We start from the raw sequence: 18,798 nt of genomic DNA, 5'->3' as shown, positions 1-18,798 counted from the left end.
CAGTCAGCCTGGCTATTGTGTCCTTTTGTGTCCCATATGTCAGAAGTCTGCTACACAAACAATGCAGCAACTGCCAAGAGCACAACAGTCATTATCGGCTGCAGAATCGCTGTCATTATCCTGCTGCAATCATAACTCTAATTACAAAAGTTGCTATGTAAGCAGGTAGATTATGCAATGTTAATTACGCGTGCACAATGCGGCAAGCGTATGTTCAAATGCCACTCTCTATTATGCCCCGCACAAAAGCAGCACACGTTTTACCCTCTGCCACATGCAAAGCAACACCGAGTCCCTTGATGGCCGGTTTAAGCACTCACAGTAGAGTCGCAGACCTCTGGTCATTAACAATATCTTATTAATAGTTGCTATTAATCATCCCTAACTATATTTTCTGTAAGAAACTAAAAATGATTAATTGATGGTCTTCATCCCACAAACTGGTCCATCTCATTACTCAGACTCACCTACATTGGATATCAGCTGGATGAAGATGAGCTGCAGGCATTTTCCAATTTAATTCACAACCAGTTCCCACATACTGCATACAGATTTGTAATTAACCTCTCACCAAACACTCTCAGATTTAACATCTGTCACATCCACCATATGACAGGCACAGAAACAAACTGTTAGATATAGAAATATACATATAAAACTGATTAAAATGTCACACAGGCAGGTTTACAACTGCACTAAGCTTACTTTTCAATTCCAGGCTAAACACGGTTGAAAAATGTGTGTTAATAAAATCTCAGAGATTTTATAGACAAAAGCTAGACAGTGGACGGTTTTCCTAAGGCAGAGCACAGGGTTTTTTGCATTAATCATCATGAGGGTGCACTTTCCCAACCCACTCTGGCAAATTAAATCCTCAGAATAATATCTCCATCATTGCTGTATTTCTATGCTCTGTCACAAGCATCTATCTGGGTTTGGAAAGGAGTGCAGCAGAGCCTGCCAACTCAGAAAAACCTGAAACCAAGGGGCAATAAAAAGTGACATCAGCAATGGGAAAGTTAATAGTGTGTTTCAGATGCACTTTCTGGAGGACAGGAGTAGCAGAGGTTTCATTTACTGTAAGTGACAGTGGCTGACAATCTCCTTCTGCCTTCCATATGCCCTTATGAATCTCAACCCGCTCTGTGTAATAACCTATAAATAGATAAGGCTTCTGGGGGGAGGGGGGGTTCTTTGACAGTTTATAATGTCTGGACATATACTGCATTTACAGTTTGTGTACAGATCATAGTAACACCTTGTTTTTTCTATTCATCTATTCACTGTGATGTCTGATTGAAACCGGGCTGCAGTTCCCTGTGGGGTTGTATGGTGTAAGAAGTGTCACAATGGTGGTTGTGTAAGACTACTTTTTTTTAACTTCAGAGGTCTGTTTCTAACTTTACAGAGCTCATTTCAGCACAGCTGTCAGAGAATGCCTCAAGCTGAATAAACAGAATACAGAACCACGAAGGCAGACTGAAGACAACATGACTCCAGGCGTCTGTTTGAAATTGGGCCACAGGCACATTTTCTTCTGTTTCCTCCATGCTACATGTTCTCTTTCTCATTTATTAGCCAACATAACTCTTGCTGCCTCTGTAGTGAATTATCATGTATCATTTATCTTTACAGACCTAGTTAAGCTTTTTGTCATAACAGTATGATGTAAGACAGTTAATCCTGAAAATAAATAGGGTTCTTGTATACAACACAGCAATCTCTAATACAGCTTTATGGACTCCATTTTGCAATACTGCTCTAGGCCTGTATTTATCAAACTGTTAAGAAAACTTTATAATGTTTTACTGAGCAAAAGAAATAAATAAAATTGAAGAATAAGAAGCATTTATCAAATGACTTGATAAAGCGTAAGAGGAGCAATTATGGAATGCATGCTCAGTAAGTGTCGGAAAAAATAATGATACAGCAGTATCTTCTACAGGTTTCTGTTATGATACGTTGTCTTTCAGTATTTGACTTACCAGAGTCACTATTCCTTATCTCTATTATCAAATGAACGAGGTAAAGTAAACAAAAAGTAACTAACTAAGAGAAGAAGAAACACAGAATAAGACAAATCAGACAGCAAATTAACTAAATTATGTGCCAATTTAATGACAATAAATAATACAGTACACAATTCATGCACGTTTAGGGTATTTTTTTCTCTTACATATTGGATAAATCTTAGATGACTGTTGTATATGGGGTATGGTATAAAAATGTCCTGCCCTGTTATTGTCATTATTGTGAGCAGAATATTGTAGCAGCATTGTATTATATGTAACTGAATCCCACCCCATTGTACAGAGCAGAAAAAGAGGAATTTATGCTTCTAATTATACTTTACTTATTATACTTATTATTCTAGTTTATTTAATTTATTCTCCAGTTGAGTAAAAAGTAGCTCTTTGAAGGACACCCTCTGCCTGCTATGCAATTTTATTTTGTAAACTTAAATCATAATTCTAGCATATGTACTCATCTTGAACATCTGTTTCATAGAACACAGGAAGAGAAACAAAGGGATTTTTTTTAAATCTCTCTTTGCTGGGACCTAGATTTTAAATAGGTGACTTACACCTATACAGTTAAGGTAGGATTTGGCAGATGTGGGAATCCTAACTCTCCAGCAGAGTTGGAGCTGAGCTGTGCTGCTGCTCTTTGTGTTAGCCAACTAAATTTAACAACCTATAAGTAGATGGTGTGCAGTCATCATAGCTAATTTGCTACTCAGTGTAACCCTAACATTGACCATGAACATCATAGTCACTTCGCACCAGTGGAACATTGTGCATTACTGTAAACTTCACCAAAATTTTGCAAATTAATCATTATATCCTGTCTTAAACGTCGCAGCACTGCCAGTCACCCAAATAGCATAGTTCAGTTTGTTTTGCAGGACTTTTCACAATATGAAATAAATAAATAAATAAAATTTTACTTCAGCAACACATCATGAATTCAATAACATTCTCGGATAAATAAGGACATTCTTAGCAAGCTTTATAATCCCAGTTTATTAAATGTCACTGAGCAGTCCCTATCTCTCTTCTTCCTCTCCTGCTTTCTTTCATCCTTCTCCATCTCTATCTCACATTCCTTTCTCTCCCTGAGAAATACAGCAGCTGTACCTTTAGCTGGCAGACACATGTGACAAATTGCATGGATACAATTTGCGTGTGTGATTAAATTTGCTAAGCGTTTCAAAATGTTGCATTTGAAATTGCCTGCCACTTAAAAAAAAGTTACTCTCTTTATACTGGCTTTTTCTCTGTAGTGCTACCTAGATGCTGAAATACTGTGAGTCCTCATTGTTCCAGATCATTCTGGCACAGTCTATCCTCAGAGTATAGTGCAATGATGCATGAATTATATAATCTTTGCCATTTTCATCGCTTCATTTGCATTTAGCAGTAATGGATACACCAATGGAATTGCATTTCATGTTTTATTTTTGCCTCCATTTAGCTCCAAACCAGTTTGATTTGACTTACAGCTAAGACAATAAGCATGTTATGAAAATGTAAGTACAGAAATTAGTACTGAGAAAGTACCTAAATTTGTGTTAAAATGTAGATAATAAAAGTTAAAAGTTGAGAAAAAAGCAAATATTCAAGTATAGCTACTGAAAATTCTGCTTAAAGTAAGAAAGTATTTGCACTTCATTACTATCAGTTTCTATGTTTATCCAATCACATGGCAGCAACATAGTGGTTTTAGGGATGTAAACTTGAGTACGATGATCTGCTGAATTAAAAACTGAGCATATTGTGGAAATCTGAAATAAATCGAGCTACACAAACTTTGTAGGTCTTTGTAGGTTTTTAATTCGCCTTAATAAAAGGTCTCTAATGACGATACAGGGTAACAGTAGTTTGCTTGGCTTTTGACGGATAATAAAGATAATCACAGATTCATTTATAGCAACATATTATCCACGCACCGTTGTCACAGAATACAGTCAGAAGATTCCATGCAAATTATAGCTTGAACAGTCGAGTATGTCTTTTATTAAAAGATTACATAAAGACAAAACATGGTGCTATGGAACCTTCATTCATCCAGGTCAGCTTATCACAGTAAAGGGCAGAATGTTGGGGGAGAAAGATGATTTAAGTGACTTTAAATGTAGCATATTTTTGATGCCAGAATGACTGGTTGGAATATTACAGGAACTGCTGATTTACTGGAATTCAATGACACAACCACCTAGGGTTTACAGAAAATGGTCTGAAAAAGAGAAAATATCCAAATGGCAGCAATTCTCTTGGCAAAAATATCTTGTTGAGGTGAGAGGTCAGATAAGATTTGATTAATGGGAAGACAACAGTAACACTTGTTGCAAACAGAGTATGCAGAAAAGCATCTCTGACATTGACATTGAGTCTCAATGGGACTACCCATATAAATAAAGGTTAAATGAATTACATAAAAAAAACAGCAGCACAAACCTTGAAACAGCTGGGCTACACCAACCACACCAGGCGCCATTCCTACCAGCTAAGCGCAGGAAAATGAGAATACAATTTAAATGCGCTCCCCCACAAATTGGGCAATAGAAGATTGGAAAAGTGTTTCCTGTTCTGACAAGACTCCATTTATAGTGCCATATTTTGATCACAGGGTCTGAATCTGGTGTAAAAGACATGAAAGTATGGACACGTCCTACCATCTATAAAGGGCTAAGGCTGGAGTTAGTGGTATAACAGTATGAGGGATATTTTTGGCACATTTTGATTCCTTAGTATTAGTGACAACAGACCACCCATCCCTCAATGATCATAGTGAACCCATATTCTGATGGCTGTTTCCAGCAGGATAACATGTCATGTCACAAAACTCAGACCATCTTAAACTGCTTTCTTAAATGTGACATTTAGTTCATTGTATACTATGGAACCTTTCATCTATACAGGTCGGTGTGAGGTTGTTACTGTACATGCTGTAATGTTTCCAGCACCTTGTTGAATCTATGCTATGGAGAATTAAAGCAGTTTTGAAGGCAAAACAGATGATTCTAATGTTTATAAGTCATAATGATTACAAGACGGCCCCGATCTCAAGAAACTGATACTGTAAATCCATCTTTAAAATGGACCAGCTGTGAAATGGATACAGTTCTTTCCTCCCCTTTCAACATTCAAACCACTGGCCCTGACAATTCATAGTGGTAGACTTTCATGCTCCAGCAAACAGCAGACAAAGATCAAATGTGTGATATGAGACATGAAAACTATACAGGGATAAACAGCAGCAGCTGCAACGACTGCCACAGAGCAGGAAAGAGAGGAAAAATCAGGTAGATAATGAGAACACAGTGGGTTTGCACTGCCTTGTTGCTGACAGACAGGAGCAGTGGTCCTGAACATGTACGTGGTTCAACAAGGCTCCGACATGGTGAGCCTTTCTCCTTGGGACTGTCAGCCTTCAGCCGAGCACATCATCTCTCCATGAGGATTTCAACACATTAGCCTAAGCCGGGTGCACAGATAGTAACAACAGAGAGTGTATCGTCGACAGGCAGTCACACAGTACCCAATTAGAGCTATCACACACACTGTAATTAGCAAGACTGACTGATTTCAGTTTGTGTAAAATGTATTCATATTATCCAGATTACAAATAAGCACATTCATCTAATTAGCTCACGTAGCTCACAAGCTTAATTAAAGTTAATGCATTATGATACTCCAAAATCCAGAGATTACAATGCTCCAAGGTTCTAGTTAATTAGAGTATTCACACACTGACAGGCAGTGATCCCAGCCTCCTTTTCCCTTAGCCAATTAAAACAGAGGGTCAAAGTGGACAAAAACTTTGTTTCTCTTGTTTTTGAGGTTTTCCCACAAGCATCTGGTAAATGTAATGTGCTCAGAGAAATGCTTAACAGACTCTTCTTTTGTCAAAATATGCTTTTTCTGTTTCAAACTTTTTGTCTTTTTCTCCACAAAGTGACACTACCAGGTAAATCAAACTGGCAATTACAGAGTCCTACCTTAGAGTCAGGTTATGAAAATAACTGACAAAATCAGATTCATGCCTCTTCATTTATCTTTACAGTGGCAGTCAAATAGAAAGAAGACTGAGCTGAATATTCATTGACTTTCCCACTACGCAGAGTTCACTTTGCACTTACATGCTCTGCAAAGCTGCATTAACATAAAGTCTCTTATAACAGTATTGCAATGTTAGCAGGCCTGCTTTGTTACGGATGGTACTTTAAATTTGAAAGAAAAGTGCCAGTGTTAATTTGTTGATAGGGCAGGGTATTAAATCTGAAAGTGCTAAAAACACAAGCTCTTTAGATGTTGCCCTTGTTAGTATTAGCCTCGTCCTCTCAAGTGTAGGTATCACCTGCTCTACTAAATCAGACACCTACAGAAACACATGTTGGCACACACCTACATCTCCAGTGTATTTTATCATTTGAGTGCATACAAGGACAGAGACATCAAAAGAATTGAGGTACACTGTCTTCAAGTCCCTGCACAAGGGTGAATTATTGTGTTAATGTTATTCTATAAAGTGCCAGAAGATGACTCATGATTTGGCACTTTTTTTTTAAGATGAATTAAACTGAATGAAAAGTGGGAAATATGAGACTCTTTAAAATTGTCTCCTGCAGAAAGTGAATGCTTCCTGATGAATTAAAAAATACGTAACAATACAAAAAAAAAATCTCCACTTAACTCCACAATGTCATCAACAAATGAACAAGTTTTCACCCCTTTCTATCAGCAGGTCATTTTTCTAAAACCAGGTCCCACACATTAAATTTAAATTGGTTGCCAGCTGCTAATCTTAGACACTGGGGAAATGTATTAGTTACACCTCACCTTGTAAGTATTGGTTTGGACCACCTTTTGTGACATGGCACATTATTTCGCTGGAAGCAGCCACGAGTTGATGGGTACAGTGCTGTCATAAAGGGATGGACAATATTCAGCAACAATACTCAGGTAGGTTGTGGTGTTTAAATGATGCTCATTTGGTACTCAGGGGCTCAAAGTCTGCCAAGAAAATATCCCCCACTCATTACAAGCTGAGGAAGAAACATTGATACAAGGCAGCGTGAATCCATTCTTTCATGCTGCTTACACCAAAGTCTGACCCTACCAGTGGGATGTGGCACCTGAAATTGAGACGCATCAGATCAGGCAGCCTTTTTCAATCTTCTGTTGCCCAATTTTGGTGAGCCTGTGTTAACTGTAGCCTGAAGTAGACATCTGTGTCAAGGTTTGTTACAAGTTACAATTGCCTTCATGTCAGTTGTATCTAATATATTGGACATAAGTTCTGTTTAGTGTAGCATGTGTATTTCTTTTGTTATCTTCAGACAGAATCAGGCTAGTTGTTTCTGGCATTAAATGCTAAGAACAAACATGTTTATCTGCCAAAACAGGCTTACTCATAAAATTACTCATTTAGAATGTATTTATGTAACTGCAGGCAAGGAGGACAATTGGCCAATAGGTGCGAGACAGTTTTCAGATGTGGAGCTGAAAAAAAAGATTTGCAGAGAAAGGGCAGGGGTTGAGTGTCTCTTTATTTTATGGCTTGACTCTCTATTAACTTATATATTTATTTCCTATAGGAACAATGGACTTACATCATTGTAAATGTTCCAGTGTAGTGGAAACAGTGCAGGTAGTTAAAGCATCAAACATGACTTTTAAACACTACACTATCATCTCCCAGACTTAATCTGAAAAAAGAAGGTGATAAAATATTTACACTTTGGTGAAATACTGCCTGCTCTAACCCACCTTACAATTATGACTATTTATTAAAAGAACGTTTATAATATGCTTTATAGAAGCCTGGCATAAAGAATGTGAAATATAGTTTGGGGAATCTTGACTGAACAATGTCCTTAAATTTTGGATGAGGAGAGTTATATAAAAGATGTGATCAAAATGTTCTGAGGACAGAACCATAAAAATATAAAACCTTACCTGATTTAGATTTTGCTGTTGGCGATCAGTTGTCTCATGCGCTTGGTAACTGTTTTCACTGAGTTTTTTATTTTTGTCCCCTTGAACTTGTCCTTCTGCAATGGGCATTGGATCCTCTCCAGTGTACCAAAACAGCAATCTTTCAACTTGATTTTGATTTTCAGGAAGTGGGCGAGGCTGTGGGGCTGCCAAATCTGGCGAGTGGTCCAGGTGTTCAGGAAAGATTGTGTTTGTTTGAGCAAAAAATTCAAGAGCAAAAAATGCGTTTTCAGTGCATTCTGAGCTGGCATGAGATGGGACGCACTGCTGTTCTGATCGTTTCCTCTGAATGTTCTCCCTCAGGCACCACAGTATGTTATTGTACAAGTCAGCTCTGCCAGTCTTACCTTCGGGGACGAATTCACAGTGTACAACCTGATGAATCTTTAAAAAAAATAAAATAAATTGAGCATGCTTCTGGTTTTGCTCTTCACCTGACATGTTGCCTTTAGGCTAGAAAACTGTGGACTCTTCAAATAAAAAACTACAGAAAATTGCTCAGTCAAAGCCGGAGACATGCCTTTCATCACCAGAGATGATCCTTCACTTGAAATTTGGATATAAAAAAGAATTAACTGTTTGCCCTTTGCACAAGTTATAGGTTTGTTGTAAAGTCATAGAGCACACAGGTTGGAACAGAACTTCCAGGGAGCGGTGTAAAAGTGATAGCCATGCTAAATGTGACATTGACCAAGTTTCAGAATTAAAAAATTTAAGTCTGTTAAAGATAAAGTGATAAGAAGAAGTCAGAAGTCACGTGTGAATGCTAAACTTCTTAAAAGGATAAATCATCACTTAAATCATAGCTAGAAAATGTTCATAAACTTTCAGGGTAAAAACATTCATAACCTATAATCCCCTTATGCAATGGGAGATGCCAAAAACTAATTATTATTTAATGTTTAATAGATAACGTTAAATAGAATAGAAGTTGCGTCCAGCTGCAGCAGCTGATTCAAAATTCATGATCAATAATAAAATAGTACTCTACTGAACTATAGTCTTTTTCTTAAAATTGGCAGATATTTGACATTCAGTTTTAGCAGTAAAAGGTAATGCAGCACAAAAGCCTAGCGCATAGAAAGTGTCTTCTAAAATACCCAACTGCATTACTCTTGGATTGAGGCATTCAGGCATACTCAGTAGCTAAACATTATATGTTCACAATATCATAAATATCTCCAACAAATATTAAAAGAAGAACTTACAAGTTTTACGACCAAAACAAGAGGCCATTGTTGCATTCAGGTGGTGTAAGTGGTAACTGAGAAGAGCAAGAGACTGAATAACTTAATAAAAAAAATAGCTCATTTTCACGCCAGTCAAAGTGAAAGTATGCTTATCTTGCGCTGTGCAACTCTGGTGCTAGAACACATTAGGTGGATCAAAATGAACCCTTCCAAAAGGCTCACAATACCTCAAACTAATGGTTTGAGACATCTGTAGATGAGCAACTCCATTGTTCTTCTAGGTGAAATTACTATTCTTGTCAATGGATTCTGGTGGCTTTGAAGAAAGCGACTTAACAGCTATGAGTCCTCTGTTGGAAAAGAATGTTTGACTGCTGGGTAAAAACCCCAACTGAGTAAAATCAGTATACCCAGTGAAACAGTTACATTTAAAATATTATAACAGAATATGAAAAATGATCTTATTAAGTTTCTCAAAAATGTGCATTGGCTCCTGACTGCTTTTAAGTATGTCATCACATTTTTTTTCTAAATCACAGTTTTTGGTTGTAATAGATGTGCTTCTGACATCTCACATAATGCTTTGACTTGCAAATGAACAGCTAGCCCACTCTGTGGAAAATATCATCTAGCACCATTCAGTGTAAAAACTCCAGTAGGAATTTTATGCCCATATCTCCTAGACCTAGTTCAGGAACAAAAACGCTGTTCTTATGTGAACAGACATGAAGGGACAAACATAAACACACACACACACACTCAAGCTCGCAGACAGACTTGGAGGGTATTCCTGTCTCCTGCACCCTGATGTAGATGGATGTCCCGGGCTGCTGATTCTGAATCTACATCAGGTCATTACAATAAGCTGTGAGGCCCCAGTGAAACCTGAAAAGTGGAGGGAGCGGAGCAGCTTGGGAGGAGAACTACTCTCCCAGCCCTGTGGGGAAACAACCTTGACATAGTCATCTGTCTTAGTTACATCGGAGTTAGACCTACTGACACATACACAGTGGAGCTGCACCAGCCCATGCAATCTGTGCCATGTTGTTATGATACTGCATTAAAGGAACTAATAGAGTGCACCTAAAAATATTGAAAATGTGTTGAATATCATAGATGACAAAGGTATTAGGCTGTTTGGGGTGGGGGTTGTTTCATGGTCAGCTGGTGGAAAGGGTGCAGCAAGGTTAGCAATAAACTCGCCTCAACACAGGTGGCTTCTGACCCTGAGCGTCAGGTGAGGGTAATGGGAAGAGGTGGAGTAGGGAGGCCGAGGGTGGACCAGGTCATGACAGATAGACACACAGAGATGAGAAGTCTGGAGAAAGAGAGAGAGGAAGAGGGAGAGGGAGAGAGGCGGGACGCTGGTGTCGCTGCAGTGAGCTCTCACTCAGTCACCCCAGGGCTGTGTTTACGGAACTGTCAGTCACGTGGTGACGCGTCTCCCAGGGGACATAGGCCACCAGGGCGATGAGAAAATAATAGCTCCTTCTGTCAGAGCTTCGAGGGACAGGGGTCTGATGGACACCACAGGGAATTAGAGCCAGCCTTTGGGACATATCCAGCCCAACACTTAAATACAAGCGGGATAGAGACTCACACACAAGACAAGGAGGAAGAAATATCTACCAGCCTTCCCAATAATATGAATATTCAAATGAACAGTATTCATATCCAAAACTGGAGTGCCCAAATGAGCCTTGTTGATAATATTCAGATAATGAAGTAAATAGAGGTAAAAGGTATAAACTGTGCTTTGTAGCGGTATATAATAGACGATGTAGTTGTTACCCTCATTTTCAGTCCAGATTACCTAATTGTGTCGGAAACCTGAGTGACATCAGCTATCCAAATCCAAGAAATCATCAAATTTGCTGGAACACTACAAAATTTTGTTTCCTGGGGTTGCTTTAAGGGCATCAGAGTCTGTCAGTGCAGTATTAGCCAACTCTAAAGTCCAAAATGTCTTTCCATCCTTGCATGCAACAACAAACCGAGTTCTCAAAGTGCAATTGAGCCTAACAATAAGAGATGGCATATAGCTGAAAAATGTAATTGATTACCTATCGCAGAATAATTTTGTGTCTCTGCAAGTTAATTTTCACATTGCACTAAAATGAACAGTGATCAATGGCTGTCTGGCTGAAAGAAGATCGAGGTAGACACGGCTCGCAGTGAATGGGACAAATTTGCTGGTTTGCCTCAAAAACAAGCAGTACCAGATCTGACATAAAGCTGTCTTTACATCAACCTCTAAAGGACAAGGCAAAGTAAAAAAAAATACAGTATCGCTGTCTAAAAGCTGCAGCGCAGCCCTTGGTTATGAGAAAGACTAGAAACTACTGCTCCATCCATAAAATCTGACTTTAAATCAAGCTGAACCTCCATTAAAGGGTTGAAAGATAGACTAGTGATGCTCATCATTAGTACAAACACTCAGAAATCATGGGGTAGCATCTGTTTTCTGCACATCCTCCCACATCAATGCTCAGAGCAGCAGGCCTCGGGGAGGGGGGGCGTACAGACAACTATTCCCCCGTCCCCTACCATGAATAACAATCTCTACCTCCAGGTAATTAAAGGGGACAAACGATGTCCACAGGGCCACACCAACCCATCATTAAGCAAAGAAACTATTGCAAAATGTGTACACAGACAGGGAGAAAGGGACTCTTTACACATGTATCCAAGTAGCATAATGGCCATTGATCGGAGTCGGCTACGAGAGAGAACATTTCAATATATCTATTGCGCTGATTAATCCATATATCTTTTTTTAATCTACCTGCATTAATGCAAGTCTGCACATTTAGTGCTTTGTTCCCAGCTGCTACAAAGGGGGTATCTACTGCCTTTGTCTCTGTGGGGAGCTGAGACAAGATGATGTGCTCCTTACTGATGACCTGGCCTACGTTATGGGTTACCACTAATCCCAGTGGCTGCATACACCTCAGCCGGCACATGCACACATTAAAAACAAAAAAGCTGTGCACATTTGCACTGCTAACTGATTATTCAGATTCATATTTGGGAGTGGATGTTATTACACACAAATAATGCAAATGAATGTGCACACATACACAGGGTACATTTGACTTTGTTGCAAATTTAGAGCAGCACAGACAACTGAGAGACTGACAGACAATACACACCAGGCAACTGTGTACTCTTTCTCATCCCATTTGGAATTGGGTATTGACATCAAACAATGAGCCACTGCTGAGTATGCAGAACTTGGCCACTATGTTTAAAGAAACTGCGTGAGACAAACAAATGCATGCAAATAACAGCTGGCATTCAGAATTTGAGTTAACAAGAACACACTGCAGAAGTGACCTTGCCTTGGTTTTTGTGCTCTCCACTCAGTCCAATGTCGCACAGTAAAAGGCACTTTATTCATTAAGTGTGCTTTGGGTAATATGGAGATTGAGGGACTGAGGCATTCTCATCCCAAGAAGCAGTGGAGCAGTTACTGCAGCTGACCGTGATATCAGAGGCACATGAAAGGAAGAAGGTAGAGCTAAGGCAGAAAAGGAAAAAAAAAGGGGGAGGACAACCTTCTGATAAGAAAAAAAATGTGATATTCAGCAGCCCCTTTCTGCCTCCACCCCACATTTCAAACTGTGTCCAGGCACAGGACAGTCCCCCAAAATCAAAAGACGCTTTAAAAATCCCCAGAAATGAAAAAACACCCCAAGTACAGCTCAGTGCCTCCCGCTGGGACCCAAGCTGTTTTATGACTTTAAAACCTGTTAAATAATGCAGCACATTATAGCAAGAAAAACACAAAATAATAAACCACAGATATCCTGCCAGATACTGGCTAGTGTGGGTGCCAGTGATGTAGGAGATGTCCAGACACTAATATTGAGTTTTATCGCAAAGTAGGCATACTCCAATGAGCTAGAGGAGAAAACTGAATTCTTATTCCTAACCCTTGGGTAAAAGCTGAATATGTAAGTGCAGTAATTCAAAGGTAACACTTAAAAAAATTTTTTTTCAGAGGCAGATGATAGGCCTTGGGAAATGAAAGAAGGAGAAGAATAAGACTTAAAACTATTTTTTTCACATTTCATTTGAATTCTTCACAAGAAAACATAAACTGAGATGACACTAGAACTATTGTGTACATTTTCCTGAGAAGGATAATGTCAGCAGTTGACTGACATTTGTGCACTAGTATTGTTAGTAAATGTCATAGCGCTATGTATCTGACTGTACATCCTCTGTATGGTCTTTAAGCAGTAATAGAGTGAGTTTTCAAGCGTTGCAACAACACATAGCTGCTTATTTGACATTTCCAACTTTCAGCATATGGGGGACTTGTGCTATTCTAGGAACGTGTTCCTCTCAGAAATAGCAGCCAGCATGGTAGACTTCTCGATAGCTAACCCTCACTATGAAGAAAGGATTGAGAACTGGATAAGTTAGCTTTCTAACATTAGCATTAATTCCCTCCTGCTGTGTCAGCAACTCCAGCGCCCTTAAGTTGGTCCCAGATTATAAAAAGGAGAAGCATCCTGTTTCTGTTGGAAGGGTATAGTCACGAGGATGGAAAATGAGAAAGTTGCTGTCAAAACCCACAGCGAGGAGTAGGTTTGTGTTGACCTCAGATCCGTGTAGACTCCAAGATGTAAACCATTACACTGACAGACTGCACAGATCTGCCAATCTAGTTAGAAGTACTAACAGGGGGTGCTGTCATGACAACAGCAATCTAAAAAACTGGTAATATTATCCCATTTTAAATGGTACTACCTTAATACGAACTTTAATCTTTAAATATGATTATTGTACTTTTTTAACTTTTGGACAGAAGAAAAAAAGCTCTTATGTGGCCTGTGAATGCAAAAATGCACAACTTCATTCACTTTTGATGTTAAACAACAGAGAACAACAACTTTTCTGTTCAACACTTCTAAACTGAAGAAGAACTAACAAAGCACTTGTCAACATTTTAACAATTAAACTTTTTTGAATATAAGCAACACCAGAAACCACATGACATTTAACAACATAAGCCACCACTGAACACTACAAAAAAGAGCATTTTTTGTCTCTCTTTCTACCCACAGTATATTATGGATTTTATTAATAAACTTCTTTTGTTTTTACTTTAACCTTTTTGTCTAAAAATCAGATGTCTTGTTAGGGATCTTGAGGCTGACAGTGAATAGTGAGGGTTTTTTTTTTTTGCATTCACAGAAAGCTTTTCTCAGCATTTACATTTCTCTGTTAGCTTTACTATGTAGGGAAACTTGTGCATGCTGAGGAGGCTGACGGGCCAGGAGCTTATCACCTGATGCAGGGGCATGAAGCAGCTTACAGCAGCTGCACAACACAAACCCAGGGATAGGACAGCAGTCTATCGCAAAGGCTTACCCCCAATACATTTGGTTTGATACTAAGTGGCAAGCAGCTAAACATTTTTTTTAAACTTTTTTCTGTACTGAGGTGTGCAACAGGGCGTCTTAGAGCCAGCTACTGCTGATCGAGATCACACTTTATGTGGCCCATTTTACTCAGAGTTTTAGAGCAGCAAATGCACAGTTATCTTGAGACAAATCATGGAATACACTCTCAGCCACATTTTCAATCGTTTCCATTTCACACTTTATGGAGCTGTACATTGCTTTGACATTACAGATTTGGGCACAGAACAAATTCCTCTTCTGTGACAGTATGTTCATAGAAAAATACAACTACTGGCCTGGCAAAGACAAATATATTAAAGCTGAAAAACTATAATAGCCCTCATCAAAGAAAATATTGATGTGGTTTGAGAATCCTGTATTTTGACCAAGATGAAAAAGTGGAAAAAAATAGAAAGTGAGTCATTCATGAGACATCTGCAAACAAGCAACCTTTGTTAAAAATACACACATACAGAGTAAAGACAGACTTAAGAAAAAAGCAATCATCCAGGTACTTAACAGCATAAATCTCCATGTGGTGCTGCAAATTCTGTTTGATTCACACAACACTGAATCTCCTTGAGAGGCAAGCATAGACACCTTAAACCACAACTTTGATCACAATCTCCTGCATCCCATTTCTGACTTTTCTAGAAAGCCTTCATCTTTTTCTCATTCTGTTGTTTTTGTTAGTCATTTATTCTTAACTTTGGTCTTATAACATGTTTTCTTAACAATTACTTGAGGAACGTTTGATGAATTAAGATAAAAATGTGAGTCCTTAATTGTTTTGTGGCATACAGTAAGTTAACTGATTGTGATGGGAAAATTGTAATCCCTTTCCAGCGTGTCCTCCACGTGCAGATGAATGACAAAATCCAACAAGCAAACATACCCTAACTCCCTTAAGACGTGACTAATTGACTTGCCACCATAGGTGACTGACATGCCATCCAGGGGGCACCATAATGGCCGTGTCATGGGGGAATGATGAGACCTGCCGACAGCGAGCAGCCCTCGACCTTTTGCATGTGAGGTCGGGTGTCAGAGGGATCGGGATCTCCCCGTTGATGGAGCCACAGCCTCGGGGCTCTGAGGGGGATGAGCTAAACTGAACTGGAGTTTTTCAATCAAGCAACCTTGCAGGACAGCAATTTCATCCAGTATGACAGAGAAATGAAAAATAAAAACAATAAAATAGAAATCAATCGTCAGAAGCCTCAGGGTATTCAAACATCTTCAGGGTGGAAAGTAGATGAAGAAGAGTAATGGTTACTTCCTCTATCATTTTCACCTAACAATGGGTTATCGTTGTGGTTTTTTCTTTTTTGTCATTTTCTATTGCAGAAATGTTTCGAATACATGAAATACCTGCAATTTTGAATGATGGTTTCTTGTACTCTTTGGAAATCTTTCAATCTTCTTAACCAGTGAATACTAATAAGTGAGAACAGGTCTTTTTATAAACAGTGAAAGTGAAAGTGTGTAAACACAATCAAAATATTGTAATGCAATTCTGGAGATTTGTGACAGGAAAACCTTTCAAAGAATCTTTACTGATTTTATTAGTTACTGTTGTTGGTTTTACTCACAATGTATTAATGTTTTATTCATTACCCGCTTTGCTGTCTTATTTCCAAATATCCCTAATCCTGTTAGATGAGATCTCTTCATGTCCCGCTCTGACTGCCATGCACAAAATTTCAAGTCTGCTGATAAGCCCCAAATTTGCCATGACGGCATATATGATCCGCCTCTCTGGATTAGAGAGATTTACTGAAGCAACCATAGACGTGTGACCAGCAGTTCACAGTGGGCAAAGTCACCCATTCAACAAACAAAAGCAAGAGTAAGCTGCAAATAAAATGATTTTAAATTCTGCTATTATTCTCTCTGAATAAGTCCCTAATATCTCATTCTTTGTTTTGTCCCTGATCTCAATTTTTGAACCTAATTATTATCAATTTGATGCAGTGTGATATGGAATATCCAGCATGTTTAATATGCATGTAATATCATTTTCTTTGTCACGACAAAGAAAATGGTAATATACCGACATGTGAACTGGAAGTGCAGTGAAGAGGGAGAGATAAGATTACAGCAAAAATGGGATTTGGGAAAAATGAATTGTCTTTGTAATGTAACAAATGCTAAATGCACACAAAAGAATAATTGATAACATAATTAAATGTCAGTAACACAGCAGGAATAGGTATTATAAAAAGACTGATAAAATTATTACAACAGGAGAGTCGAATTTGCATGAGAAATATGTAATCTTATTATTTCCAATAATAATGTGTGTTTTTACATAAAAAAAAAAAGTCTTAAGAGAAGTTCCAGAAATTCTTACTTGCCTTCAAAAATGCTCAAGGAGGGACTTATATTATAACAAAAAAGCCATTCATTGGTTTTAAAATCCAGCCAGCCCAATTCATCACCACCATCACTAAAACCAAAAATAGGAAAAAGATAAAGAAAAAGAAAAAGAAAAGAAAACGCTGGTCAGCTCTCTGAGAAAGTGAATCAGTCTGTAAAGTGCCACTGTGCCAAATGCTGCCAAGACTATTAAGACTCACACAGTATTACAAAGGGCAGTCTGCTCTGGAGCTTGAGCTGAGATAGAAAATACTGTATGAAGCAATGCCATGGCAGCAGCATCAACGGCACTCCACCTGTCTACAGAAATCCTCACAGCCATATTGTAAATCTCAGATGTGAAGAGCTTCAGATTAGTGATAACAGCAATCACAGACAGGAGCTCCTCACAGTGAATCTGAGTTCACATAGCTGCAAGCCTTCAGCCAAGCAAAGTCCATAAATAGACCAAAAACTGTTCAAAACTGACTATAATGCATAACCATAACTCTTAATGCTTTAAATCTTAATATATAGCATAAAGTAGATCGTTTTACAATTTTAATTAAATTCCGTTTTTTTTTAAAATTCCCTTTGTGTTCATTCAAATGATGCCTGTTCCATCCCTCTCACTTTTTACTGTAGTCCCTGTTGAGATTTCAGTGCTGTAAGTCAGTGCCGTGGGAGTTACACGCATCACCCTGTACGAACCATGTTGCAGGTAGACCGGTAAAGAGCTTAGTTGTGTTTACCTTTCAAATCCTAAATGTCAGTCCCTGGAAATAACAAAAATACACGAGTACATTGCTTGATTCCTGTCACTGCTCTCCTGTGATGCGACAAGCCACGCGGCCAGTTGGGAAAGTTTCAGCACCACAGAAAAGGGACAGCTCCGCCGGCGGAGTATGACAGCCCATCAGTCAACAGGGTGCTTTGACAAGTAACAGACACACTTGTCAAATCACAAGACGACATGACACTAGCTGTGGAAATGGCTTTAAAATAAAATGTTAATTTTTACGACACAATTTTATGTACCCGAATACATCAAATTTGCTGTAAAAGTAGATCACCGTGTTTTATGCGCTATAAAGAAAAATCTACCAAAAGGCACCAGTTTTACGCATAGAAAACCAGTGTGTCTGTGCAATGTGTTTAGTCAGAAGAACTGCAGACTAGCCTCCATGAATCACACAGACAATAGTACACAGCAAGCCTCCGCACCGACAGAAAGAGCACCATTTTTCACCAAACTGCGCTTGTCATCGCACTTTTCGCAGCACTATTCACTAACAACAGCGAAATTCAACTTACCTCTCCAAAATGACGCGACGGGCTGCTGCACGTGTGTGTGTTTCACTTAAAAGCCGAGGTGATCCATGCCGGCTGGTCCGTAAAACTTTTATTTGCTGTGCACGTAGCTGTGAACAAAACCCAGGGACATGGACAGCCTACAACTAGTAACTGAGCGACTTGAGTGGAAGCGGGTTATCCTGCTTCCCAGAAACAAACCATTGGAAACTGGAACCAATGCAGAGTCCTTTGATAAACCTTATCCTTCAGGGTGAAAATGAGAAATTCCGGTCCGTTATGTACAGTGGTGTTAGGGTAGCGGTGGAGAGCCAGCGCATTCAAATCTGTTCATGCTTCTTCTGCAGGGAGCAGCCGCGTCAGCCTCTCTGGGTCCTAAAGCTGCGCTAAACTAACGGCACCGATATCTGCCTGCGTGTCTGTCAGAAGACTGCAACCAAACAGCCTCCTAAAAAATGCCTGCTTTATAGATGGTTCTCGAGGTTCTCGTGGCCACATCTTCTAAAGCAAACGAAATTCAAGACA

The 18,798-nt window shown here is 39.0% G+C and overlaps 1 protein-coding gene across 3 annotated transcripts in view; it reads right to left on the bottom strand.

Moving 5' to 3' along the window:
• robo1 (roundabout, axon guidance receptor, homolog 1 (Drosophila)) overlaps positions 1-18,573 on the bottom strand; it is a 221,124-nt gene extending 202,551 nt beyond the window's left edge. The window contains exon 1 of one of the 3 annotated variants that reach the window (XM_085429417.1): positions 18,277-18,573. The gene's annotated coding sequence lies outside the window, so the exon portion shown is untranslated. The remainder of the gene's footprint in view (positions 1-18,276) is intronic. The other 2 variants (XM_085429416.1, XM_085429419.1) reach the window with 2 other exon arrangements.
• Between the last annotated feature and the right edge of the window lie 225 nt (positions 18,574-18,798).

Source organism: Rhamphochromis longiceps, linkage group LG14 (assembly GCF_057381845.1).
Source record: "Rhamphochromis longiceps isolate RC_006_pf linkage group LG14, R_longiceps_female_GT1.1, whole genome shotgun sequence".
NCBI lineage: Eukaryota > Metazoa > Chordata > Actinopteri > Cichliformes > Cichlidae > Rhamphochromis > Rhamphochromis longiceps.
This window is presented reverse-complemented; position numbering and strand designations above follow the sequence as displayed.